Source organism: Castor canadensis, chromosome 5 (genome assembly GCF_047511655.1).
Source record: "Castor canadensis chromosome 5, mCasCan1.hap1v2, whole genome shotgun sequence".
NCBI classification, from domain to species: domain Eukaryota; kingdom Metazoa; phylum Chordata; class Mammalia; order Rodentia; family Castoridae; genus Castor; species Castor canadensis.
The window spans coordinates 144226053-144240567 of record NC_133390.1 but is presented as its reverse complement, the minus strand read 5'-3'; positions in this window follow the sequence as shown (position 1 = coordinate 144240567).

Here is a 14515-nt window from a genome sequence, read left to right as displayed (position 1 = left end):
CATAATTTGTGGGCCCAGTACAAAATGATAGTACAGGGACACTTGTTTGAAAATGGTTAGAAATTTATGGCAGAGAATTTTCAAGCAAGAGATCCTAAATATAGGGTCCTGTGGGACAGGCCAGCCCTATTTGGAAGTGCATGTCCAAACAAGAGATAGCATTGTGTAGGTCAGGGAGAAAAGATTTATACTGGACTTTTTTTTTAAACAACCTGGTCAGCTAGAAGCCTTTATTTTGTCTTATATCTATGTATGGACAGGAGAGATAGAGATTAGGAATATATTAAATCACAAACAGAATTATGTTCAAAATCTGTTTCTTTCTTAGAAAAACTGGAGAAGATTCAGCCAAATAGCTAAATCCAATACATCTGGGGTAGGGAGAAGGGAAGAGTTTGTAAATTGCAGGTTTTCTGTTGAGACTAAAAGCAGTTTGTTGCCATGGTGAAATGGTAACGAAAGCTTTTCTTCAGCTTTTCTCTTCTGATTTGAAGAAGCAAAACTGAGAGGGAACCTGAAGAGGGAACTTCAAGCAAAATGGCTGAGCTGGGACCTCATGGGAAGCACCAAGAAATGCTTTTGGAGAAAGGGTTACCTGAGATTTGAGGGCTGAAGACAGAGCAGGCAAAATTGCAAAGCTCTGAGCAGCTTCTAAAATGTGATATAGTATTATAACCCTGGCTTACTGACACTGGGACCTGTGCCCAGAGTTATGACAGCCAGCTTCTATGTATGACCTCATTTAATTTGTATATCCTCACACCAAGCCAGAATGTCACAAATGATCATCTTCATTTTACAGAGAATGAAACTGAGGTCAGAAAGGTCATATAATGTGGCCAAAGTTATATTGCTACAAAGTGCCAGACTCCAGTCTGAAATCTTGACAGGACATGGCCTATAAAAAAATGTGCAAATGGAACAAGACAAGGAATGTGTTACAGCAATTGGAGACTTTGTAACAATAATGAAGGTAAAGAGTGTAATACACAGATTAAAAATCTAGTTTGATAATTGTTTGACATCTCTATGCCTTAAATATTTTTTGGACTGATAGTTATATCTTCTTGTATCTGTTAAAAATGAGTTTTATTGGATATTTGCTGAAAGCTCATATGTCAGTTTTTCATGAGTGAAAACTTATCCAGTTTTGGCATGATAGGGAGGCAAATGTTCCATCTAAAGGCAACTTAACCAAATGCTAAAGGCATGCATACTTTAACCCACAAGAGGCAACACAGCAGGTGTTCAAGTGAACAAGTGGCACAAACTAGATATTTGATAAATGCATCATTAGAAAATGTGACTGTGTAAAGGCACATTTGATAAAAAGATAGCAACCATTTGTTTCTGTCAAACTAAATATGTAACTTCAATAATGACAACATGATCTTCTAAAATGGTTCCTGCACTCTAGATGAAGTTTGAAGCCTTCAATTTGTATCTTATGCGCAGAAAAATTGGGCAACCTTGAACAATCATTGCAACTTCTTCACTCTGTAAGGAATTTCTATGCTCATTTATTATTTTGTGTGGCAACAGAAGAATTTCTTTCTTGCCCAAAAATGAGCCAAAGAAGGAAACTATCAATTATCTCTAACTGAAATCTAACACAGAGTCTCAGACACACTGCAATGTTCTATGGGCTCCCCTAAGAAGAGAGACACACAGTGCCTGAATAGGGTATCTGCTGAAGTGTCAAATGCCCTCCTTTAACAATGGTGAGTTCACTGGCTCACCTACCTGCCCCAAACTAGAATTTTATACCTTATTCCTTTGGAACTGTGTTCTCAGACAGCTCTCATAGTTGAAAAAAGATCTGTCAAACTAATACCCATTGAAATACTAATTAGTCACACCCATGTTTATTGCAGCACTATTCACAATAGCCAAGTGTGGAAACAGCCAAGATGTCCCACTACTGATGAATGGATTAAGAAAATGTGGTATTTATACACAATGGAATTTTATGCAGCCGTGAAGAACGAAATGTTATCATTCGCTGGTAAATGGATGGAATTGGAGAACATCATTCTGAGTGAGGTTAGCCTGGCCCAAAAGACCAAAAATCGTATGTTCTCCCTCATATGTGGACATTAGATCAAGGGTAAACACAACAAGAGGATTGGACTTTGATCACATGATAAAGAGAGAGCACACAAGGGAGGTGTGAGGATAGGTAAGACACCTAAAAAATTAGCTAGCATTTGTTGCCCTCAATGCAGAGAAACTAAAGCAGATACTTTAAAGCAACTGAGGCCAATAGGAGAAGGGGACCAGGAACTAGAGAGAAGGTTAGATCAAGAAGAATTAACCTAGAAGGTAACGCACATGCACAGGAAATCAATGTGAGTCAACTCTCTGTATAGCTATCCTTATCTCAACTAGCAAAAACCTTTGTTCCTATTATTCCTTCCTATTATTGCTTATACGCTCTCTTCAACAAAATTAGAGATAAGGACAAAATAGTTTCTGCCAGGTATCGAGGGGGTGGGGAGGAGAGGGAGGGAGCAGGAGGGTGGCTAGGGAGGCGGGGAGAAATGACCCAAACATTGTATGGACATATGAATAAAAAAAAAGAAATATTAATTAGTGACTATAGCATAATGAATTACCTGCTTATGGATGTTTGCATTAAGTGAAGTTCTTAGAAGTAACCAAAGCTCAGCTAATTGACAGACCAATGACTATATGATATCCATGATATATTCCATGAAATTCTTGAACAAAACTTACCAAAAGAATAAATCTCCACTGCTGAGAATTTAGGCACCAATAAAAGCAAAGTATGGAAGATATTCTTAGACAAGAAAATTGTTCAAGTGTAACTCAAATTCAAGTATAGTTCAAATAGAGCTAATTTCAATTCTGACTGTACATTTTTCAGAAAATCTCACAGATGTGAATAGACCAATGGTCTATTATTCTGTAATAGGGAGTCCAAATAAATCCACATAAATACAATCAAATAATCTTTGACCATGTTGCCGAAAATATACAATGGGGAAAGGATAGTCTCATCAATGACTGATGTTGGAAAAAACTAGATATTTATTTTTCACAGAAAGTGAAATTGTATCCTTATCTTATGCCACACAAAAAAGTAACTCAAATGGATGAATAACTTAAATGCTAGACTTGAAACTATAAACCTCCTAAAAGCAAACAGAGGGTAAAATCTCCTTAACATTGATCGTGGCAATGATTCCTTGGATATGATACCAAAAGCAAGCAACAAAAGCAAAAATAAATAGGGCCATGTCAGACTAAAATGCTTCTGCACAGCCAAGGAAACAACTGATAAAATGAAAAAGAAACTTACAGATTGGGAGAAAAGATATATCTGATAAGGCGTTAATCTCCAAAGTATACAAGGAATCTCTACAACTCAATAGCAAAAATCAAACAAACAAAAGCCTGACAATCCAATTAAAAGTGGGCAGTGACCTGAATCATTATTTCTCCAAAGAACACATACAAATGGTGAATAGGTACATGAGAAGGTGCTCAACAGGACTAATAGTCAGGAAAATGAAAAACAAATCCACAGGGAAATATCACCTCACACTTGCTAAGGTGACTATCATCAAAAGATGAGATAGTAAATGTTGGTGAGGGTGTGGTGAAAGAAATGTCCTTAAAACACTGATGGGGGAATGAACATTGTAATGACTACTATGAAAAATAATATAGAGGTTCATCAAGAAAAGCAAAGTAGAGCTAACATATGATTGAGTACCTCTAGGTTTATATCCAAAGGAAATGAAATCAGCATCTCAAAGAAATTTCTGCATCTCATGTTTATGCAGTATTATTCACAATAGTCAAGATATGGAAACAGCTGTGTTCATAAATGGATGAACAGATAAAGACAATGTGATATAATTCATCCATAAAAAAATGGAGGGACAGGGGATATATCTCAGTGGTAAAGCACACTTACTTAGCATGTGTAGAGCCCTGGGTTCAATTCCTAACACTTCCCAAAAAAAACAAATCCTGAATTTTTGAAAACATGGATAAACCTGGAGGATATTATGCTAAGTAAGATAAGTCAGATAGAGAAAAACAAATACTGCATTATGTCACTTATGTGTGGAATCCCAAAAATTTGAACTCATGGAAGCAAAAAGTAGTAGGATGCTTGCCAGGAGCCAGAGGTGTGGGAGAATGGGAAAATATTGGTCAAAGTGTACAAGCTTTCAGCTATAAGATTAATAAGTTCTGGGTATTTAACATACAACATGACTGCAGGGGAGAAGGAGGGGATGGGGTGGGGTCAGGGGGAGAAATGGCCCAAACAATGTATGCACATATGAATAAATGAATAAATTTAAAAAAACATACAAAATAATGACTATAGTTAATGATACTATATTATTTACTCAGAATTTGCTAAATGGTTAGATCTGTCAGTGTGCTCACCTATACACACACTTAAACACACACTGGCAATTACGTGAGATGATGGATGTGATATTTGATGTCATTGTGGCATTGATTTGATAATGTTATATAATATATATAATCACCACTTTATTCATATTAAATACATACAATTGTTTTTGTCAGTTATTCTTCAATAAAACTAAAAAAGGAAGAAAAATCTCTGCTCTAACTCTGGATAGAATTCCTCCCAGCAAAGTTTAAACTAAATTCTTTCCTGTGCTGCCCCATGGACAATGCACAAAGTGCACTGGTTTTGTTCATATAAAAATTTAATATATGTGAAGATTCTAGCACTGAAGGGAGGGAGAGATTAATTTATTATTCCAGTGAAATATTTCAGCACAGGTATTTTGTGAAGTGTATGGAACAATCCAAATATATAAAGATAATATTGGTTCAAATTAACTTACAGTACACATTTAATTTCTTCTGCCTTCCCACTAATTAGTTGGTAGTAACTGTACAAAAAAATCTGCCAATATTCATTTATATGTCAAGAAAATTTGGGAGGGGGGGCTGTAGTAACACACTGGGTTCTATCACCAGCACAGAAAAAAAAAAGAAGTGGGCACATCAACTCAGTTTTATAAAATATAATTCTATTTTTTTTCTTTTATTATTCATATGTGCATACAAGGCTTGGTTCATTTCTCCCCCCTGCCCCACCCCCTCCCTTACCACCCACTCCACATTTTTAATAATTTTAATTAAGTGAAATGTAACCCAAAAAAAAAAAACAAAACACTGTACTTGATTTCCAAGGATCTGATTTTAAGTTCCAGAGTGTTTTAGCTGTGTAATGGTGGTCAGTGAATTTAGCCTCCCTGAACTTAGTTCCTTGTTGGCAAGATAAGGCATTTAATCATTTAACATGATGGAGCACTTACCCTGGGCCAGGCACTGGTTGGACTGCTTTGCAAATACGTATTTAGTAAATTCTCGGTGCAACTGTAGATGACAGCTCTACTATTTAGGCTTGTTTTACAGATGAGGAACAGAAAGGTTTAAGTAACATGCCCAATATCATACAGATGGCAGACTACAGTCAGGGCTCAAACCCAGGCATTCTGGCCCCAGTGTCTGTGTTCTCCACCACTGCATATCTGGCCACCTCCCACAAAGCTGGAATCTTAAGTAGCAGGAGTAGGAAGAGGTAAACATTCCCAACAAAGGCTTACATTCGATGGGAAATGTGAGGTGCCTGATAGGTAAAGGACCTACAAGGGATGAGGAGGGTCTTTGTTTCATGTTTACAAGCAGTTGTGTTCCCCTGAAAACAGTGCACAAGAATATAATTTATTTGAGAGGTGATCACAGAAGACTTGTACAGCAGGGAAGCACAGAAATGAAATAGGGAAGGGATGAAAATCAAATGAGGGTATATTAATGAGCAAGCTACCACCCAACCAAAGCGTGATCCCACTGCTGACTTTGGGACATGGGTAAAAATGGTCCCTCTCAAGGGGTAAGGAAGCTTGGGTGTTTAGCCACTATCTCCTATTCTTCATCATTGGCGGATGTTCCTTAGGTCCTCCTAGGGGCATTAACTACCTGGCACTTGGTCTGAGGCCTGCACAGTGGACTCATACCTGTTTCTATGAGGAGAGAAAGCTTTTAGGCAAAGATAGAAAGCTGTTAGCAGGAGAGACAGAAAACGCCAAGGCACAAGGGGAAGGATTCCAACAACCTGCATGACAAAGTGCAAGATACAGATACCAAATTATGTATACCCCATCCTCTTAAGAATAATTATGTAGTTTTCTGAGTGCAAAAATGCTGTAGGCACTTCCCTATGAAAACATTCTTTCTTCCTGGACTTTCACTGCTGCCAGTCATTAGGTGATTAGCATCACTCATGTCTATAAGCATGAGTAACAATCAAGAGCTTCAAGAATTCATGAATTCATTCAATGAGTTTTTATTGGACATCTCTTTGCACCAGGAAGTCAGCTAGGCACACAGAGTGAAAATAAAATAAAAAATAGGTGAAGATCCTTGCCTACCTGAAGCCTACATTCTTTCAGGAGGAAGCAAGAGGAACTCATAACTAATATGCAACTCATATTGTATGTTAGGAAGTCAGTGCTATGAGAAATAAAAGCATAATAAAGGGATTGTACAGTATCATGGAATTAGTGCAATTTTGAGTATAATGGTCAAGGAGGGCCTCGTGGAGGAGGTGATATTTAAGTACAGACTTGAAAGAAGTGAAGGAATCAACCATGAAATATCTGAGCTTGGAGAAGGGGTCAGGAAAAGCATTTCAGCTAAGGGAACGGATGGGGCCTGGAAGTGGGTTGAGGAGTGAGGATGGTGGTGGCTATGTGGCTATATGGAAATAATCATATAGCAGAGGGTATGAAATGAGCTCAGAGAGATAAACCTGAGTCTGGTTTTCAGGCTGTATGGGATATTACAAGAATAGAAGGGAAAAAAGGGAGTCTCTGGGAGAGCAAAATGGCATGATCTTAAAGAGATCTCCCAGTCTACTGGGCTGACAAAAGACTGGGGGACAGAAAAGAAAGCAGATAGGTAAGGTAAGAGGGTGCTATCATAATCCTAGTGAGGGATGAGGAAAATATTCAATGTGGTAGCAGTGACATCATGAACAGAACCTATATTTTGATTCTAGACAAGCTTTCCCCAAAGCCTAGATAAGGATTAAAAGAGAACTATAGAATGTCATAGGCTTAGGGCTGCTAGGCTTAAGGCTGCTACTCTAGTCCCAAATGCTCATGTTCCAATTGGGGAACCCAAAACCAGAAATTTAGAGAGTTAGAATTATTTGACTTTGGACACACAGTTGAGCAGGAGTAGATGCCTGGACTCATCATTTCAGTGATCCCTGATAGCAACTGATGACTTCCAGTAATGGAGACACAGACTTCGGGCCAGCCAATCCCCTTGGGACTGAGTAAACACCTATACAGTTAAAGACGCAGACATGAATGAAGACTTAGGAAATGTATAAACCTCCCTCCTCTTTTGAGAGCATGATATTTTCCTTAGTAGTAACACCTAATCCCACCTAATAGCCCTGTTCTCATGGAAGGCACAAACAGTAGGCTTCCATTTTAGTTTATTGATAAATAATAAATCCCCAGGAAAATACTCTTTTCTTCTCATGATAGTAATGGTGCATGTTCTGATGGTAATGTCTCTATCATGATGAGTAACACATTCTTCTGTTTGCCTCTCTGTGGTTATCACTTTGACTTTTCTCACAAATGTACCTTTTGCTCCTTCAATAATATGTACAGAGCTATTTGGCTGTCAGCAGGAAAGTCCCCTTGGGTATTTTCAAAACTCTAAAGAAAAGAAGCCTTGGTTTCCCAAGAAAGGTTGGCTTCTCACAATCTATTAATCTCAGTCTGAATCTTTAGCCAACAAAACCTCTATTTATGTATTATAAAAGAAACTTCATAACAAATGCCTAAAGACTAAAAAGTGATTTTCCATGCATCGAGGGCTAAATTAAGGGCATTGGGTCTGGAATGAAGCCAAAATAATTTGGAGGAAAAGCCATTTTCTCTTCCCCAATCTTTGGCACAGCTATGCCTTCCTTCTCCCTTATTAGATATATTTAGTTGATGAGAGAACCCACAAATTAAATATAACTTATATTTGTGTGTAGGATGCATTGTGTACAATTGTTTTACAAAATACTCAAACCATTGGTTGTATTTTTCCTAATCTAATAAAAGAATCATTCCTTCCCTGAGCATAAGCCATCAGTAAGCAAGGGAAGCTTCCAGAAGCCTGCTGAGAGACAAAAACAAGTGTGTCTTGACTTACAGCCGGCTTTGTTCATTCCATAAAGCTGCTCATTCAGCTTTCACAGTGACTTTAATATAGGGCCAATCCATGCCAAGTATTATTTTGAATTTCACATTTTATTCCAAAGACTAAGTTCAAGCTCTCAAACGAACTTGAGTCTAACAGATTTTTCTAATTATCCTCTCCTATTGTTGACTTTAGCTCTGATACCCTTGTCATCACATTCTTTTCCTGAAGCTATAAAGTAACCAAATGGTGTTTTTCTCACATTATGGAACAATGAATCCAATGCTCCTGAAATTTGCTTCTTAAAACCCAGATAATAAGCTTCTTCCTTATCTTCCACCCTTCACTTACTCAAGACCCTAGAGAAGGGGTTCAGGAAGATTAGGTGCGTAACATTTATCCCTGCTGATAAAAGATGCTCTTGGGACCAAGCAATGTACCTCCCCTTGATTAGCCCTTGATCAGAAAAAAGAAAACCAAACTCAAAAACAATGTTCTAGCACATTGTTAACAAGCTTAGTTTCAACAAGAAAAATGATTTTGATGAGATGAGTTTATGAATATGTGTGGGCAGAATCTGGATTTGAAAGTGACATGTTTACAAGAAGATGAGATGCTCATGCCTGCTTAAACACCTCTTTGTGCTTATTAATAATCCCTAAACATAACAACCTCACAAGGCATATGTTTCTGCTACAGAGAAACCAACCCAGTGCCTCATCAGGCAGGACAACAGGTGGAGCTCATGGGGAGCCACACAGCATTGTCAGCAAGCAGCCAGTTTTAGATATGGATGAGCAATGGTGCTACTTCAGTTTCTGGCTCCAGTAGCCAGGAACCTGACATCAGGGGAAGAAAATAAATTAGATCACAGCCCAGGTGGGATAATCATTCTGTTGGTCAGCACTGTGAGCCCCAAAGGAAGCATGTGCTATAATTCTGCCCAGTCTCAACAGAGACAAGCTATGTTGCACTAAATGCTTTCAAAACACAAATTTGTGCTTCCAGAGAGGGGGAAGAGAGGTATTCCTTGTGCATTCTCACCAAGTCACCCTACTTACTCTCACTCTGGCTTCACACATTGTTCACTCATTCCTCCTTTTCTAATCCTGTTTATAACTCAGTTTCTTCTTCAGAAAATCAACTTAAAAGTAAAGATATAATTTGCAAAAGAGTGGCATATTTAACTATTGCCAATTTAAGCAAAAGTAACATACCAAAAATAATTTCTGATAGGAGGGTCTGGGCACTAAGGATGCCCCTTGACAGTGATGCATCTTACATTCCTGGTCTGCACTGTAACTAGGTCTGCAGGGGATTCAAAGAATATTCCAGTTGAATTTTTTAAAAAAGAAAATAATATAGTCCAAGCAAAAATAGGAATATATTGGACAAAATGTCCATGGACATATAATTTCAGATTTGCCTTTCTCTTTCTCTTGACTCTTTCCTCTACATGAGCATCAGTGAAAAGCTAACTCTCAGGAGGTACATGTAAATGTGTTCATCAGCAAGTACAGGTCTACATCCTCAGTTTTACTACAGTAGCAAAGGAACAATTGCATATCTAACTATTTAAACAAAGAAATTCTGAGACTGACTTTAGTAAATCTTATTAGACAATGTATCCAGCTCTGGAGCAACCACTATGAACCTGATTGGCTAGGTCAAATCATGTGTACACCCCATAGCCAATGGGATAAGGTCAGTCCTCCATGATGTTTGAGTGCAAAGATGTGATTTCCAAAAGAAAAATCCAGAAGCTCTTATCTGAAGAACAGAAAATGGGCATGAGGCAGACAAAAACAGCAGATGGCCAGAACTCTGTTATACTTCCAATCATCCTAGCATCATTTAATGAGATTTGACTTTGTGTCAAGCAAATAGTTAGGATGTAGGGGCTATTCCATGATGGATAGCACCATTCCTCACCCTTGTCCTCAGAGAGACAACAGGCGCCTATTATTGTGCAACGCTCAGCAGAAGCACAAGTCATATGCTATGGATTCTAGAGTAAAGAGCAATAATTCTGCCTCAAACACATGGAAAGATTTGTGAACTTCCAGAATGGCTGGACTTCCAACACACAGAATACAACAAGAGACAAGAACTTAGATTTGTAGATATGTGACCAAATATTAGAGTTTAAGAAATAAACCAGAGGGAGATTGAAGCCATATTACACAGGAAATCTGTGAATGTGAACTTGCTAAAGAGGGGGATGATATCCACAGAGGTTTTGCTTTTGTTATTTGTTTATTGTTTTTGTTTGTTTGTTTGTTTTAGGTACTAAGGTTTCAACTCTGTCTTGAACTTGCTAGGCAGGCATTCTATCACTTCAGCCATGGTTCTAGCCCTTTTGGTTTTAGGTTTTCTTTCAGACATGTTCTCAGTTTTTTTTCCAGCCTGGCCTGGAACCATAATCCTCCAAATCTCTGCCTCTTGAGCAGCTGGGATTACATACATGAGCCACCTGGCTCCAGAGAGTTTTAAGAGCATTTTTTTTATGGTACTGGGACTTGGACCCAGGTGCTCACACTTGCTAGGCAGACACTGTACCATTTGAGCCACAACCCAGTCCCATAAGAATGCAAATTTGGCCGAAACTGAGGAAGGATTACAACCATGGATAGAAGATGAATTTCATGTTTTCAGTTACCCTTCAGATGAAGAAATTAAGTTTCTATATCCTAAATGCTTGCCCCTAAAGTAACTTCAAGTGGTCATCAGAAATAATGATGGACTACTTACCAGTTAAAGAATAGCTCTCTACTGGTGAACAACTAAAAGAATTGATTAAAAGTCAATCAACTCAATACCTTTTAGTTGGTTAAATTTTATAGGTTTTGAAACACCATCCTGCATTAAACAACTAGACATTCAGCTGGTGTAGATTATATTTAAGTAGAAGACTGCTATGCACTTCTCCTGGAATATAATATAATACATTTCTTTGGTCTTAATTTTTAAAAGAAAAAAATGATTAAAGACACCAGAAGGAAAAAAGAAAGTTTCAAGAAAAGAAGGAAGGGAGGGAGAAAGAGACAGATAGGAGAAAGACCAAGCAAGGATGTAGGAAGGGAGGAAACAGAAAGAGGGACAGAGACAAAGGTGAGCAGGAAAGTTATTTTAAAAGTCTAATATGGTTCACAGCATTTTCTGTGAATTGATTTCCCATCAGCACCAACTTTAGACAAGCCCTTAAACTTGTGAAGTCAGATGTCACTCTAAGTTCAAATCTCCTCTGCATTTGAGCTTCATGCTCACAATTCTGACAGCAGTCTGCAGTGCATTTAGAACCTTTTCTGAAGGTGACACTGGGAAAGGACACTTTCACAACAGAACATGAGAGTATGTGCTGTGGATCCAGAGTGGATGCCTGGCCTTTTGCTGGAAGGAGACTCTCTTAATCTGTTGACACTTCTTTGAGCTTTCATGGGCACTGAACTGGCCTCTATCTTCCCAAGAGAATGACTGACCACTCTCAGGGGCAGAAGCTCTCAGCCTCCTCATAAACAGTGTTCTAGGCAACATTGGTCTCCCCAGCTAAACAGTCTTCAGGAGGATGGAGATAGATACCACAGAACAAAGAGCCCAAGAAAGATAGGTCTATCCATTCTAGAGGGTATTTCCAAACCAGTCTGCCTCATCCTCACCAGCAATGGACAACCACATCTTCAGGGAGATCTCTTTCTTCTCATTATACTTAGCATATTCCCAGTGCTTTCTGTAACGTGTATTGCCTTCATCACTCTATGGATTTTGATGAATGTGTTTATGTGTGTGTATGTGTATGTATGTATGTATGTATGTATGTGTGAGTGTGTGTGTATGTGTGTGTTTGGATTTGGGTTGTACTCTGGCTTCATTTTTGAACCGCTGGCCTTAACCTTTCATTTCAATTAAGGAGGGATGGGTCTTAGTGTTTACAGACAGAGCATAGTCAATAAAGGAAAGCTACATCCTTGGTGCAAATAATCTGACTTTATGAAAAGTTATTAAAATTTCTGCAACTATCTTAAAATCCATTCCAAAATATTTCCCAATGTATAGTTTCTTATATATACTTTTACTAGTTTCTATTTACCAATGTTTTCACTGTTAGTCTTGGAAATTGTGGTCTAGTGGTGTGTGTATGTGTATGTATGTGTGTGTAAGTATGTGTGTGTATGTATATATTCATACGCTCATTGATGTATATGTATTTGTGAATGAAATGTATATGTTTGCATATTTGTATCTGGAAGATGATTGGACATGTGTGGATAGGGACTATAGGCGAGTGCACATGCACAGTGTGTATTGTTTAAGTGGAGTTGTGTGTTTTAATGTTTGTTTTGAGTGAGTATGGAGTATGTATATGGAAATTGTGTATATGTGCATGTTCAGGTAGACACAATGAATTTCTTCATCATGCTCTGATCCAATAAAGAGACATTTGAAGAATATAAGATTCCTTTACATATCAAAAAAACCTGTTTGAAATAATATGTGAATATTTGTTTCCATACACAAAGCAATTATTCTAGTTCATAGCCAAAGACAGCCATCTTGGACTTTTGGGACTTTTTTACTAAAAGCTATTTAAAATTGGAAAGGACATGCCATTTTTAGGTGTCCAAAAGGATGACAGAAGATAGTTGATGGTATATTATTTTAGAGGGAGGAGAAAACTATTAAAATGTTTCTGACTGTAATAACAATAAAATACTAATGAACCAGAGGGACAGATGGAAATTGAAAAGCATGTGCAATGTCAAAACCCAAAATACAGTGATTTGTTAAATTACAGGGTTTTTCCCCCTGAGAGAGAAGCTGCAGTTTGCTGATAACTCAATGACAACTGGGATTATTACTGTAACACAGCAACACCATTTTCCGCCTGAAACCTCCAAGAACTAATTAATTATATAGCTTTGGTTACTAGGTTAGAACCAAGCTTTACTGCCTAATTTCCAACCACTGAACTTTATAAATTGTCAGATGAACAGCATTTTCTTAATTGTCTGCTGACTATTGTCAATAGTTACAAAGACTACTATCAATTGCCAGAAGAGAAATGCTTCATGATAAATTCTGTTTGCTATTTTGACCATTTGGAAAGAATCTTTCCCCACAGCCTTTTAAATTCTGGAACCACCCAGACGTCCTCAGAGAAATTTGTCATGTCGAGTTGCAGCTTTAAATATAATGTAAGCATCAGGAGGGTGAGTGGCTCCTAAGAAAGGTTTTACAATAGTGCCAGCTGGGCTTGCTAAGCTAGATGGGCAAAGGAAAAAAAATAATATTGTTCTCTCTGCTCTAAACAAAAGTCCCCAGCCTACTTCTTAATAAAGAAGTGAGAATTTAGAAGTCTCCTGAGTACAAGCAAATGGGAAATAATGTTCTATCCATTATAAAAGAAAAGAATTGCCTTTGTTTTGTATTTTCCCCCATAAGCAGTTGGGAATTAGAAACCAGCCTGAATCCTGGAGGCCCAGTGAAAATTATGAAGAAGAAAACACTTGGTGGTACTCAAGGCCTTTCCTCATCCACCACACCTTGCCATTTTCTCCCAACACCTGCTGCTTTCCTGCTATCAAGAAACAAACCCTTCTCCCATGATAGTAGAAGAGTGAACTCTTAGAGCCACACTGCAGAGCAGCTGGCTACTATGTCCTAAAATTGTAAATCATGCACATTCGATGGCCCAGTGAGTGAATTTCTCAGTAGCTTTCCCAGAGAAACACACATCCGTGTACATCAGGAAGACTGTACTAGGGTAACAGTACAACACTGTTAGTGACAGCAAAGAGTTGGATAAGACCTGCATAGTTAACAACAGTGGAGGGGGCTGCATAATGTAAAAGTATATTTAAGTTATTGAATTATTTGTAATACTTTATATTAACTGGATTTTTATTACTAACACCAGACTATAGTGTTGAATAAAAGCAAGTAGCAGAATAACATGGGCTATAACAAAGTGTTTTAAAAGAGAACCTGTACGCATATACAAAGCAATATTCTGCTTTTACAAATATGAATATAAATATACAGAGAAGGAGAACAGTCTGAAATTGGTTCCATTGGATAGTAAAAGCAATTATTCTTCGAGATGGATTGAGTGGTAGAGGAAGTGGTCAGGATAGATTTAGACTTTCTCGTTAGTTATGTCATCCTAGAAAAGTGTCTTACTCTGCCTTGGGTTCTTCTTTATAATATGGGGATTATAAAAATGCCTACCTAATGGAGTTGCTATGTGGATTAAATGAGTTAACAATAAAACAAATAACACATATTG